Raw genomic sequence first — 15,572 nt, 5'->3', positions numbered from 1 at the left:
ACTGGTGTATTCAAAACCAACCACACTCTCTGCTACCAAATTAAATTTTCAGAGAGAACATGGCTAAAAATGAAAGAATGAAACCCGGAGAAATGGTATGATTTTATCGCCCACTGAAATTACTCTAATTCAAGAACTAATGTATGGATTATGTAATGTCCTACACTGAGTACAACATGGGTCCTCTTAGCGTAAGGTAAATGCAGTACATTATACAAGGATAGACAATCCAGTTTTCACGGCTAGATATCGTTACTACGTCTCGGCATCCTGTGAGTGATGGCAACGCTTTCCATCGACATAATAATAGATGAGTATTATATTGTGTTGGTAATTAAAAGTGGCGAAGATGGACGCTGTTAGTTATTTCGCAAAAAATCGCACTTCATATTATTCAGCTTTCTTTAAAACTTATACAGGTGTCTTTTGCGGTAAGATTGATTCAAAATAGCTTGGTGGGATTTGCCTCATAATTGAGGCTCAAAATCTGAGCCTTTAAAAAATAAAGTTCGCGAATATTTTTTACAGAAAGCCAAACGCCGTGTTTAGTTGTAGGGGGAAATGAAAAGAGAACTCACTTAACCTGAATGTGTAAACCTTTTATCTTCATATCATTTATTTTAGGTGCTCCTTTTTAGGTGAAGGGTTACTTGTTTTGTTGACTGATTGGCATATTGGAATTTTTCAGGGAAATGGACCCCCAGGGAATAATGTCCATATCTGTTTCCCACTGCCACTGTTCATTCTCAGACCCTCGTCTTACTCACGTGCACTCAACCATCCACCCGCTTTTCTTTATTGCCTCTACACTCACCCCTCCGCCTCACTAATGTTTCCTCACTCCGGCTCTCCCGTCAACCCGTTTACCCCACTCTCAAAATGCCACCAATGCGATTCACTTTAAGATTGATGAATTGTTTGTTTATCATAAAGATTGTTTACCACCTCATCTTTGGCTAATTGTTCCTGGTATTTTTGTCGGTTTGAAAGAGCCCAGTCATGCCATGTGTACAGTCAGAGCAAATGAAATGAATTCATCCACACTCCCGCCTGCAACGAGGCACCTCGACCCCTCCGAACGGTGGACCATACGGAGGGGTGTCATAAGAGAGATATGATGCACGTTGGAGGGACGCGCGCATTCCAGTCGTGAGGGGGACAGCGAGCAGAATGGCTGGGCGCGAAGTGAATACACGTGAAAAAGGCGATCCAACGAACTGCTCGGTTTGCGGAGACGATTTCTTTGCGATTACTTTCGACATAGCCACCTGCGAGGCTTGCCGCTTATTCCTACTTAATACTTCTCTTCACAACCGGGCGTACACGTGCCCTAACGCAGGGGTTTGTCCAATTACACAATATCAGAAGATGAAATGTTCATTCTGTTGGATTTTAAAATTCTTGAACGCCGGATTAAAACGGCAGCAAAACGCTTCGAGTTCCATCAGTGTGTACCGAGGCAACTGTGATTCAGCCGCTTTGACTCCTGCAAACTACACAGCTCTCCCGTTGAAGCCGACGAGACTGACTGTGATTCGGACGCCAATTTCCTCGAACGAAACACAAGACAACGCCGATTGTATGCGGGAGACACTAAGCAATGGAGAATGTCGTTCCAAAGGCAGTGACAGCGATTTGGCAGCATGTACTAATGGAGTTGACTCAAGAAAAACCAAGAAAAGAGAAAGATGGAACCCGAGTCGGAGGTATAAAAGAAGGGCAACAGGCAAAATGCTCATGGTGTCCCCCTATTCCCTTTCCCCAAAAAAATATATGCCCGACGAAACTTCTGAAGAGAGCTCTGAAAGTAGTGTTGAGGAAATCGGTCAGAACTCATCTGAATTCTGCAATGATGCCAGTGATGAAGAAGATTTAAGTGATAGTTCTACAAATTCTGTGAAAGTCAATGAAAACATCATTTATCCACTATTCAATCCTGAGGATTGTGTTGAGTGGGGCTTTACCGATGATCTTTGGGTGGGAGTATTAAGATCCCCGACGCCAAGTGATTAGATCGAGCGAAAGGGATAGTTGCGTTGAGAAGCCTGAAGATAAATTTGCTTTTGATTTTATTCTTCGCCAGACCAACAAAAAAGTTGGATTATTTCCTTGTTCTAAAGTGCCAGCTGTTACGTGTTTCCATTAAAATTATGTGTACCATCTGCAAATCATCTGCAAGATTTGAGATGTCAAGTGTAGTGAATTTATGTAGTGTGTTATAAGATTATTCATCTGATTCCAGAAAATATTTAGAGTGAAGTTACTCCCAAGTGTTAAAAAAATAACGTGAGAAATGTTGAAAATAGTGTTCTAAAAATATTGGGTGTTTTATTTTAGCTTGTGAATTTTATGTATCATTTGCAAGATAGCTACAATAGTTATAGAGTATTATTTCATTTTCTTTTCAAACATCATTTTGACATTGCATAGAGTATATTTAATCTATTTCAGGAATATTTCCAATTGTGGAGACAGTTTTATTAGACAATTAATTCATTTTTATTGTATTTACTATTTTTTTCTTTAAAGTATGTATTCAACTCTCAACCAAGTAACTAATTGTATGATTGATGATAATGATAATAATATTGAACATTGAATAAAATTGTTGATACACATTTTTGGTAGTATCAGTTATCCTGGTTTATTCCCTTTGTCTCCTCTCACAAGATTTAAATGTGGTAGACCAATTACACTCAATAATTTTGCAAATTTTGTGGTATTAAGGATTAGATAGACGCATTATTTCGCTTATAAGTAGTTACTGACTGTTGCATAGTACAGTATTTAATCATGGTCATTAAAACCATGGTCAAAAGAACCATTGTCTTATTTATTAAGAAATAAAAGAACACAATATTCTTATATTTTTAAAAATTATTATTTTACATTTTTCTTACATTCCAATAATTCAACCATTATTTAATTAATACCTAGGTATTTGTTCATTCATTATTAAAAAATGGAAAAAGTCAATGAATATATTTAACCTTTTTTAATCAACAACTATGATTTAAATAAATTTTCATATTTTATTATATTTTACTAATTCAGCATTTTTTGCTGAATTATCCAACAATATATTTTATATTTAACAGCCATTTTAAGCCAATAGTAAGCATGGAAATATTAGTAGTTATTAGCAAAAGTTGAACTGTTTTGGAAAATTGAAAGTGGTTATCTTGTCATTTGAAGTTGATCATACTATCATGATTGTTTGTAATACAGTAATTAAGGACTATTCCACCGATAAGATATATGTCCCATAGTTATTTTGTAAACTCAAACGTTCTGAGAAGAGCGTTAAGGTATGCCTCTATTAAGCCTATCGATTAGTTCAAATCTGCATAATTGTTTTCATAATATGAGCACTAAAAGTTACTGGAAACCCCCAGGTTACAGGAGCATGTACATATCACTTTATGCTGCATGTACAAATTGCACACTCTGAAGGAAAAGTCCGAAAGATCAATAACGGTTACTTTACCATTCGCTTGCTTAAAAAATTATCCTAATCCCAAATAAACCAATATCCTAAACTAAACTTAAGACAGTGCTTTTACCATTAAATGTTCAATATACGCTCCGTAAATGCAAGATGCAGCAAAGTGAGAACGTAATAGATGGAGCTTTAAAACTCTAACCCAACATCCACTCCTTCAACTCACACTACTACCTCTCCGACGCCCGTTGCAACAACCACCCCACCACCATTGGCTCTTTTCACTCACCTTATTCTCCCTCAGTATTTCCCCTTCGTATGGATAAAGGAGAGATGCAGGGTACCACGGGTGAGATGTGTGACTGTGTTAGTAACATGACTGATACCAGTCAATTGGCCGTAGTGAGGAACCTAAACATGCCTTTCTCGTACTGACACGTTCCAATTAATTTTTGTAGGAATTCGAATATGCATGAGGAGGTAAAAGACGATAAGAACTAAGGAAGGTCCTTAAGAGGTTCCTCAATTCCGGAGTAATTATTTAGGATAATAGCTAAACCTTCCCATACACGGAATAGTAATGCCTGTTTTAAATACCATTCTTTGTCTCTGTTCTAAATTAAAAAAGGTTAAGAATTGAGACAGAATGTGAAGTAAAGGTTGGTATTTAAAATATGCATTGACTCCTTGACATTGTATTCAAACGAAGACCGATGAACATCTAAAAATTAGGGTTATGATTTTAATGCATTTACATGGGCCCATTGAACTACCATGCAAAACAGATTATTTCATCCTTAGTAGAGAAAAAAGGAGGTGTCAGTCAATCTAACCACGAGGAAAAGAGAACCCTGATCTGATCCTTCTTCAGGTTATTAGCTATAGATATTTTTCTTCACCTTCCCTCTAGGGGACACGTGATTGCAACTTCCCCTTGCCAATTTAAATTCAATATTTTTGCAGTCAAGCACTACTGTTGTAGAATTATTAATAATTCCTTTCAAATTCAACTTTATTGATCATTGGGTGTTCATTGGGTCAATGAATGATACACAGTTATATTGAATTTCCTTTCATATTGATTTTAACGAATTGTAACTTCTAAGGAAACTTTTTTCTGCATGCATAAAAATTGCAACGCGGCAGATTTGTCATATTATGGAGAGAAAAATACAGTTAAATTTTTATAGTTAGCATAAATGAATATTATTGAGAGATAATTCAAATTCACTGAATATTAATTGAGGTTTACCTGTGGTTATAGATTGCCTTTTCTCAACATGTTTATTCCAAGTTTCTTGATAGCAAAATTTAATTTTTTGTTTTAGCGTGGGTAAGGAAAATAAAGTGGAATTATGCTTCACCGTTACATTTATCCACTAAATATTCTATGTATTATTCCCCTAAAGTACTGGAGGGGTTGAGAAATGCCGTTTAGGTCTCATTCCCCAATGAAGGGAAATATCCCACCACACCACCTCGTGGTAGAGGATGGGCACCTAAGGGTGAATAACCTGGCACTGGAGACCAAATGAAGGTCGGTATAAACCTTCATCTCCATCATTCGATGGAGATAGGTCACCCTATATCTAATGGACTTAAAACAGCCACTAAGGAGGAGCCACAAATATGGCCAACGGCATAGGATGGAGAAGGCAAGGAGAAACCACTCTATTAAGAATCCTCATGGGTATCTCGTGTTTGTGAAGCGATAGACAATTGATGATGGATTGTAGAAAAGGGAATATTACTGATAATATGCTTAGGAAACCAAGATCCGATAGAAAAAGAAACAGGAGTTCTCAGGTCGTCATCCAGCGAAATACCTAAAAAAAAGGGAAAGGAAGGTATGCTAATGGAATCCTATAATGTAGGAACATACATTACTTAAGTCAGGTAAATTAGAAGAATTAAAGAAAGTAAAGCATGGCAATAATTAAATATGCTGGGGATATCTGAAACCTGGCGGAGAGGAAATGGAGAATCCATCAGTGATGTTTTCAAAGTAATATTTAGCGGAAGTGAGAAGAAAGGAAAGAATGGAATAGCACTAATTTTTAATTCCAAATGGACAAAGTAAATATCTAGCTCATGGCTGGTAAGTGATAGATAAATGATAATTAAAATTAAAAGCAAATCTACTGACTTGGTGATAATAAAAGCATACATCCCAACACTTCAGAAGATAATGATATCTAAAGAATGAACGAGAATAGTTATGAGTTAAATAGGATGACAAAAGGCAAAGATAATATAATTAATCTTAATGGGAGATTTAGATACTGTAGTAAAATTTCACAATGACATGAAAACCACAGGACAACTTGGCCCTGAAAACATTAAAGATAAAGGAGAACGGCTGCTTTGATTTCTGCGGACAAAATAATACGGTCATCGCAAATGCATTGCTCAGTTGAAACGAGGGTACATTTAGGAAGGTCCAGGAAAAATTAAACGCTATCAGATTGATTGCATAATCGTCAGGTATTGGTTTAGGAATCAAATAAAATTCAGCCACAGTCATCCGGCTCCGGATGTAGACAGTGAGCAAATATTAGCCAAGGAAAAGTGCAACCTAAAACTCAGAAAAAATAGAAGAGCAGCTAAGAATAAATTGCCACTGGAAAAACTGAAGGAGGAAGAAAAAAGTAGGAGATTTGAAGATAAGTGAAATGAAATACATAAAAAACGGGATGAAAGAGTAAAACGGAATGAAATAAAACCGGAAATGGTAGAAGTGGCTTACAAAGTCCTGCGTAGGAAGAAACTTGTGGCTCGGAAACCGTGGGTGACAGAGGAAATTTTAAAACCAATTGAGAAGAGAAATAAGTTAAGACCAAAGAAGGATATAGAAGATTACAGTAGAGTACAGAATAAGATAACAGACCAATGTAGAGAAGAAAGGGAGAGGTGGACAAAACTATGGATGAAGGAAATAGAAGAACATGTCCAAGCAGAAAACATGGTTGAGCCTACCGGAAAATGAAATTTCTACATTATCAATCGACAATAAGATCTATATTGATTAATAAAAAAAGGAGAGATTGATAGCATATGATGAAGTGTGTGAGCGATGGAAAGAATGAATGGAGGAGCGGAGCGATACCATGGCGAAGACATAGCTATAGAATATTTGAAAATATTATTAAATTAGAACAAAAGCAGGAACAGAAATTTGACACCAATCACGAAGATGGATTTCGAGCTGGCCGTTTAAAATCTAAATGCTGGGGAACCTACAGGTGTGGATAATGTACCGGCTGAGGTATTTGAAAACCATAAAAATATAATGAAGGAAAGCCTCTTTAAAATATGTATGAATATTATGAAATGGGGAGATACCTGAAGGCTTTGTTAAAAGCAACACTATTATGATATGAAAAAGAGGGAAAGCTATTGAATGCATGAACTACAAAAAAATTGCTAATCTATTACATGCTTTCAAGGTTCTTTTACACACAATAAGGAACAAAATTAAAGATTATGTAAAGGAAAATGTTAGAGAAGATCAATTTGGCTTCCGGGAGGTTAAAGGAACGATACTGGCACTGCGTTTGATCCTAGGGATAAGGCTAAAAATGAACAAGACATTTTTCCTTATCTTTATCGTTTGGGAAAAAGGCTTTGAAATTGTAGATTGGAAACTTATGTTTGAAACTATGACGAGAAAAGGAAAGGACTACAAAGAGAGAAAGTTCATACTTTTGCTCGATCAGAACTTTACTTTAATAGAATTATAGGAATTTGAGTAAGAAGCAAAGATTAGAAAAGCATGTCAACTTTGGCATGCCCAAAACAAGACAAGAATGACCACTTTCGCCAAATTTATTTAACTAATATATTGAATAAGCTACAGAAACAATGAAGGAGAAAACACATGGAATAAAGGTAAATGAAAGAAATACACGTCTTTAGGTATGCAGATGATATCGTGACCCTGGCAGAATCAGCTAAGGATATAGATAGAATGCTCGAAACCCAGTCAAAAGCTTTGAATAAATGGAAACTGAAAAAAGTGAATAAAACCAAAGAAAGCCATGAAAGTTTGTAGAAACAAGACAGAACTCCCTTTAAATTTAATGATAGGGGAATTGATGATGAGGCAGGTATAAGAGTTTAGCTACCTTGGGAGTGACATGACAAGAGACAACAGATGCACCTTTGCAGTGAAAAGGAACGCCTTGAAAGATATTTCATTCATTTCAAGATATTTCAAGGACAATATTATATGGATGCGAAACATGGCAATCGGGAAAGAGAGAAGAGACTCGTCTGGAAGGAAAGGAAATGTGGATTTGGAGGGAAATAACAAGACAAAGATGGGACGGACAAGAAATGCAGCATATAAGTATCGAGAGAAATTAAAAGGGAAAGGAATTTGATAGAAGAAATGGAGAAAAGGAAAATTAAATTTGATAGACATATTCTCAGACCTAACAACTTCCTAAAAAATACAATGGTGGGGAAAATAATAGGTAAAAAGGAAGACGAAGGCCAACGAAGATATTTATAGATATATTTGTATCGAATTCGGAAAGAGGCTTTTCTCTACAAATTATGTATTTTCAGCCCTAAAACGACATTAGTTATTCCAAAAGAAACCTACCTATTTTTTTCAGCTATTTTTTGTTTATATATAATACTCCATTTTTCTATTGTAGCATAACACTAGAGGCTCCGTCATTTTACTCTCAACTTTTGTTCAAAATACTCTCGAATTTGTGCCTTAAAACAAGTTGTGTGCTAGTATACAATTTGCTAAATCACTTCATTTTTATTTCACTAGTAATGCAACCCATCAGTCTTAGAGATATTTTATAAAATTTTATTTTCTTTTTATTAACTGATAGACCGAAAGTTTTCCCTCCTGTTGAAAATATATAACACATTTCTAATTAATGCGTGTAAACACAATAAGTCAATAGTTCTAAAGGTACTCTTTGGAATATTTACTTAAATTGAAACATTTAGCGGTCATGATTTTTTTCATATTATTAAGTGTTACTGTTCATTATTGCAATAGTATATCACACATAGAAAATAATCGAGATTTGATGATTAGCAAAAATAGATTTTTTTTGCCCCCACTTTTGCCTAACGCTTTTCTTAGCAGCGCTTTCGTCGTCGTCGACGAAATATTTCTCGCTCCTCTTCTTACTCCCTTGCCTAACTTCAACCCTCCCCCCGTGATTCTCTTCGCCTACTCCCTCCAGACCATCTACATCCACCAATAACGCTCATTTCTCCCCCTACCCCTTCCGCTCTAACCTTTTGCTCCACGGCACCCCGCGCCGAATCCTCCTGTCTCGCCGAAACAGACGCAGGCAAATTTCTAAAAATACACCGATACATGGCAAGAGTAATCCAGCCTTTACTAGACTTTTGCTTAGGGTTAACAAGCTAAAATAGTGTAATATTGATGTTTAAAACCTTTTAAAATATTTTTAAGTCATAGCGGTGGAAGATTGGCGTATTCAAAAGCAACCACACTCTCTGCTACCAAACTAAATTTTCAGACAGACCATGGCTTAAAATGAAAGAACGAAACCCCGCGTGATGGTATGCCTTCATGGCCAACAGCTCAACCTTTCTTTAATCGAAAAAACCAATCTCGTGTACACTCTGTTCCTGGCTTTTTCTCTGGAATACCTCCAGTTTTTACCCTGAGAAATAAATTAATCGTTAATCAATCCATCGCTTTCGTATCTGAACCAAACCCTATGGTATGTATGTAGTCTGACTTGAAGAATGCATAATTATTATCCACCACTAAAAAATCTTGCTGGTAATATGATGAGCTAAATGTTTAAGGTTCCAATCACCAAATGCAAAGTGTTTAAGAAATGGCAGAAGCTTTGCCACTTGTTCTGCACTTATGTCTAAAATTGGTGACGGAAACAGTCGGAGATAGTAGATATGATTATCTTTCTCATAAAAGATACATCGTTTTTTTATGCATTGATTTTTGAAATCAAAATGACTAACGATCATGGTTGATTAAACCCAGCCCTGCATTGCTTCTATGTTTTAGTCAATCATTTCCGCGCGCAAAATTGCCCCCAAATGCTCTCTTTAAAACACTTTTACCATTCCAATGCCGTTCCCCTGAAATATATTTTCAAAAGTAGTAAGTGTAGTATAATGCTCCAAATTATGTCGTATATAAATTAAAAACATGAAATAAAACTTCAGTTCAGTTAGTTTTCTTGTCTTTATCTTGCTAATTTATATACGGGGTTAGGATTTCCGTAACATTGTTTTGCATATTTTTTATTTTTTAAGGCTCAGAATTTGAGTCTCATATATTAGACCTCGAGGTAAATCCCATTTAGCTATTTTGAAGAAATTTTACCGTAGCAGACACCTATATCAGTTTAATAGAAATCGGTTAAATATGATTCGTGATTTTGTGCGCAATATTTGAAAGCATCCGTCTTCGCCAATTTCAGTTACCAACACAATCTAATACTCAACTATTATTCGTTGATGGAAAGAATTGCTGTCGCTCACAGGACGCTAAGGCGTGCTAACGATATCTTGCCGTGAAAACTGGATTATGTATTCATTTATTTCAAGAGTATGATAAAAATACTCCTTGATCAGGGAGAATGTCTTTCTCCTCATAAACACGATACTGTTAAAGCAAATTGTATATGTATATGTACACTGCTAAAAATATTTATATGCCTACATCTCGGTCAAAATCGGTCAATCTTCACTCTGCACGCACTCGCTTTATAGCCTGATGGCCACCATTCCACTCGCAAATGCTAGATGCTATTCAAACTCGCTCAGTCCTTGATATGCTGAAATTACGTTCTTCCCCCACTTCCGTCGCCTGACGGTTTCCTTAGCAGTGCTTGTGTAAGCGTCGTCGTTTTTCATTCTTACTCGCTTGCCACATTCCACCCCTCCTTCCCACGATTCTCTTCGCCGACTCCTCCCAGATTGCCTGCATCCGCCGACAACACTGATTTCTCCCCCTCCTTCTTACGCACCAACCCTTTACTCCTTTGAGCCCCGCACTGAATCCTCCTGCCACGTCTCAATGCATGTAAGGTCATCTCTAAAAATTCACTGTTATTGGGCCAGAGTATTCCAGACTTAACTACATTTTTGCTGAGGGAAAATAAGGAACAATAAGTAAATAATACTTTAAACCTGTTAAAATAGTTTTAAATCATTGCGGCGGAAGATTGGTATATTCATAACCAACCACACCTTCTTGCTGTCCAATCGAAATTTCAGAGAGGACATGGCTAAAAACGACAGAAAAAACGCGGCGTAATGGTATGCCTTCATGGCCTACAGTGCAACTTGTCTTTAATCGGAAAAACCCATTGCAAATACTTTAATTCTAAAAGTAATATATTGAAAATTTAATTTCTTACACTGATTTGAGCACGGGCCATCTAAGCGGAAGGTAAATGTAGTTTATGTTACACGAGCAAAAAATCCAGTTTTAACTGCTAGATATCGTTAGCACGTCATGACGTCCTGTGATTAATTGCAATACTTGACATCCACAAAATAATAGTTGAGTATTAGATTGTGTTGGTAATTGAAATTGGGTAGGAAGGATTCTTTCAGTTAGAAAATCAGATTCATATCAGATTTCAGAAAAATCAGATATCATATCACACTACTTTCTATTAAATTTAAAATTGTGTTTTTGCAGGTAAATTTCTTCATTATAACCGATTGGGAGTTACGTCAAGGCTTTATCAAGAAGACTAAGTGAAATGTGTTATTCATGGGAAGCAGTCCCTATTCTCATGTCCCCTTTTCATTTTTTCATATGCCACATGGATTAACAGAGAAAGGAAAATGATGTAGTGCTTAAGAAATTGGGCATACAAAACGTTTTGATTCCGAATGAGTTCGTTTGTTGAGCGCACTCCTCACCTTATGTCTCCTTCTCCTAATACCTATCCAAACTCCAATATTTATCCCAGTATCGACCCATTTGCCCTCTCAAAATATTTGCTTTGCAGCCAGACGGCCGCCATGCCGTTACCAACAAAAATGAGCCATTAATTCCAGCACCGGCCTTGATATCCTGATATAACTCCGCCCCCTTCCCTGAAGATTCTTCTTCCAAGAGGTCGTTTCTGCGTATCGCCCCCCCTTCTTTAACCCATGCCTTGCACATCCCCTCCGCGTTCTTCTCTTCTCCATCTCATCATAGGCCGTCCCGATCCTCCAATCCCTCTCTATTCTCAACCTCTCCCTCCCTTACCAAGTATTGGCTCATCACCGCACCGAAACCGCCCGCCCCGTCGAAGTGTGCGCATGGCCATCCTTAAAATGCCGAAGTGCTGAGTTCATTTTCCAGAATGTTTTTCTCCTGCGATACATGCCGCTCTCATTTATCACCAGAAGATAATTAGTTATTTTCTAGATTATAAAAGATTTATTCAATAGAAACTCTTTCGTTGGTTAGGATTCGCGCCATAAAATACATTCCCAGAACTTGGTATTCAATCTACGCCATCAAGTATTTAAAAATATGTCGCTGATTGAGGAAAATTCAGGAATTCAGTTTAGCCAGTGCAGATAATGGCTAGAATGGAAGGTATTCAAGATGTTGTAGGAGGAAGGGAGAGGTTATTGCCTGGTTTATGCTAAGATACGTGCTAACGCGCCTTTGACTGTGTACAGGGATTAGTTGGTTTTAATGGAAATTAGGCACAGTAAGTACAGACGCTGGAGATGCCAAACTTAACACTATGTGTGGAAAATATAGTTAACGCTATTGTGTAAACCCTTTTAGACGAAGATTCCAAATCCCCCTTTAGAGTTTCTGATAAAAATTAGCAGCAATTCAACAGAATACACTCCACTTCATGGAAGGTCATATAATGACAAAAAAATTTATTCAATGATCGATGGGAAGCTCATACTGACGGTAAATTCTATTGGGGTTTATCCTGGGTAAATTATTTGAGAAGTTTTAGACGAACGGAAGCTAACCGTATTTATTTGGTTTTGTGTGGTTGACAACCTTCATCTAACCTTCTCCATTTTTCTAGATTCAACAGCCTCTTGTTCTCATCTAAAGATTATAAGCGTAAGTTACCACTCAATGTTGAGCAGCGGATTTTAATAATAAAACAGCTAAAAATATATTTGTACCTACAATTCTCTCAACATCGGTCCATTTTCCCTCTGCAAGCACTTGCTTTAAAGCCAGATGGCCACCATTCTATTCGCAAAGGCTAGAAGCTATTCACTCCCGCACTCTGTCCTTGATATGCTGAAATTACTTCCCCCACTTCCGTCGTCTGGCACTTCTTCTTGCCAGTGCTTGTGTAGGCGTCGTCATATCTCCCGCTTCTCTTCTTACTTGCTAGCTTTACTTCACCCCTCCTCCCCGTGATTCTCTTCGCCAACTCCCTCCAGACAGTCTGCATCATCCAATCCCTCTCATTTCCCCCCCGCCTCCTCCCGCACCGATCACATACTTGGCACTGCGCCGAAGCCTTCCGTCCCGGCGAATTGTGCGCATACCCATATTTTAGATGCTGCGGTGTCGCATTCACTCTCCAGAATGTTTGTATCCTGTGAAACATACCACTCTCACACTTTAGTAGAAAATGATTATTACTTTCCTACATCATAAATCATGTATTTATAAGTACTCTTTCTGCTGTATAGAATTTGCAACACATAATTTATGTCCAGCATTTGGAATTCTTTTTGCGTCATAAAATATTTTTAAATATGTTGCTGGTTGAGGACAAAGCATTCTAGCCGGTGCTGATTGTAACTGGCCTGGAATGTGTCCAGCGTGTGGGCAGAAAGGGAGGCTATTTCCTGGTTCATGCTGACGTACGTTTTTCACCGCCGTTGACTCTGTAAAATGATTATTAGGCTCTAATCGAAAAAGGGGAGGAAAATTCAGACGTTGGGAATACCATTCTTAACACTTTGCTTGGAATATAAGTTTCACGCTACTGAGTTAATTCTCTTAGACGAAGACAGCCAAACCCTCTCCATAGTTTTTAATAAAAATCAATTTCAATTTAAAAGGTAGCAATTCTATTAATACACTCTACCTTTGGAATCACATTATAATGAAAACAAAAGAATTATCCAATGATCAATGGGAAGCTAAAACAGAATTAAATGTAAATTCCATTGGGGCTTATCCTGGGCAAATTATTTGAGAATTTTTAGACGAACGGAAGCTTAGGCAATTTATTTGGTTTTCTGTTGTTTACAGTCTTCCTCTAACCTCCGCCATGCCTCTACATTCAACTGCTTTTTATTACCATCTCAAATTCGTAAACGTTAGACGCCATATTCAAATCACACAATCTATTATTAAATAAGTTAATTAATTGCGAAGGTTTTCTGAATAGCACGTTTAGAATAATGAAGCATAAATGTTATAAAAACCAGTATTCCATTGGAATTGACAATTTTCATAAATAAAAAAACTATAAATAGTTTTACTATAGGGAAACGATGCTATTATACACTGCCAATGTAAATTTTATTTCTTCATATTTTTGTATATATTTTGTTCAAAATAAATGCTCATAGAATGCCATACGCATTTGCATTGTAAATGCATATAATGCATAGGCTAACATGAATTCGGAATAATACTTTTATTCGAAAAAATACGATGTTCCAAGTCCCACACATAGTCCTGGATAAAATTTATTAATATCAATAAATTACCTCAAAACCTTTCCTTCATATATAATCCATTATTAAACACGGACATGTCCCTATGATTAAATTGAAAACGTTATAGCATCGTTCATTTAAATTAGACAAAATGCAGGGGTTTCAAATGGTAACCGCTTATTGCCTCTGGGTATTCACCTAAAAACCTCAAATAACTCTTCCTACCCGAAGTAAATATCTCCATCCCAACTTATGTATCACTATCATCCCACTTGCCATTTCAAGCAGTTAACATGGCAAGCAGACGGCCGCCATTCCTTCACCAATTGCAATAAACTTCTCTTTCTCACCCACACTTTTCATTACTGAACCTTTTCAGCCCCAATCTTTGTCCTCCATATGCCCCTTCTTCCCAGTGTTTGTCTCGGCTCCATCCTCTTTTACGAGTATATAGTATTCATCCCCGCATGTCATTCGCCAACCTTTCTTATCGTTCCTCTCTTCTCCCGCCCCCTCAGCGTTCGTGTCGTTACTCGCAACCCGCTCTACGCTCCCCCAGCCCCTCACACTCCCTTCCTTTGGTACCACGCTTGGGAGAAATGGTTTTGCTGGGAGGACAACAGAACGTTCTGGGAAATAGGAACATTTTAGAAAAGCAAACTTATTGTTCCCACATGAGCTGGATCCCCACCTGACAAAATTAAACCTATGGACCGAGTGCTCGTGGTGTAATATTGATATATTTGAAACCTTCCACACTCTTGCGTCCAGGGAACTAAGTGTCGAGAGAAAATGGTGGGAAGGTCAAAAATCACAGAATTTAACCCGGCGTAAGAGAATATCTCCATGGTCAACAGTGTAACATGTCATCCAACGTATACATATTAAATTCACTCTAACTTCAAAGCAGAAATACGTTCAATGGAAATTTTTATATGGATTTGAACATGTGTCCTTAGAGAGGAGAGTGGTTTTAGTGTAGCGCATTCTACACTCACGCAATTCTAGTTTCACGGTTAGCAGGTCTACACAGGCTAGAAAGCTAATTTTATTATTTGATTAAGTTAGAAACGGGTTTTCAGTCCTAGCTAACAAAATACGGGGCATTTATAAATCCTGGTTTCTATGAAAACTAAATTATGATGTATGGTTGCATAGACTCCGACAGTCAAGGTAAAATTGCTCTAGACCTGAGAGTCCAGGAGTGAAAACTGGACTCTCAAATGTAAACACATCAAAAAACATTTATATGAATAGCCGAATTCCGTGTAAAATTGAAAGTTAAGGTACCACGTACAAAGGAAAAATGCCGCATAAAATGAACTTGTAAATTTTTAATACTGTCTAAATTACATACGATCGTCGTTATCATGTATTTATCTTAACTAAGGGTTCGTTATTTTGCTGATTGATGGCACATGGGCATTTTTTTCTGTATTTCTACAAAAGCTCCATATCGAAATCCATATTTATTTCTTGACGCTATTATTCA

Source organism: Hetaerina americana, unplaced genomic scaffold (genome assembly GCF_022747635.1).
Source record: "Hetaerina americana unplaced genomic scaffold, ioHetAmer1.1.p SCAF_12, whole genome shotgun sequence".
Taxonomy (NCBI): domain Eukaryota; kingdom Metazoa; phylum Arthropoda; class Insecta; order Odonata; family Calopterygidae; genus Hetaerina; species Hetaerina americana.
This window is presented reverse-complemented; position numbering follows the sequence as displayed.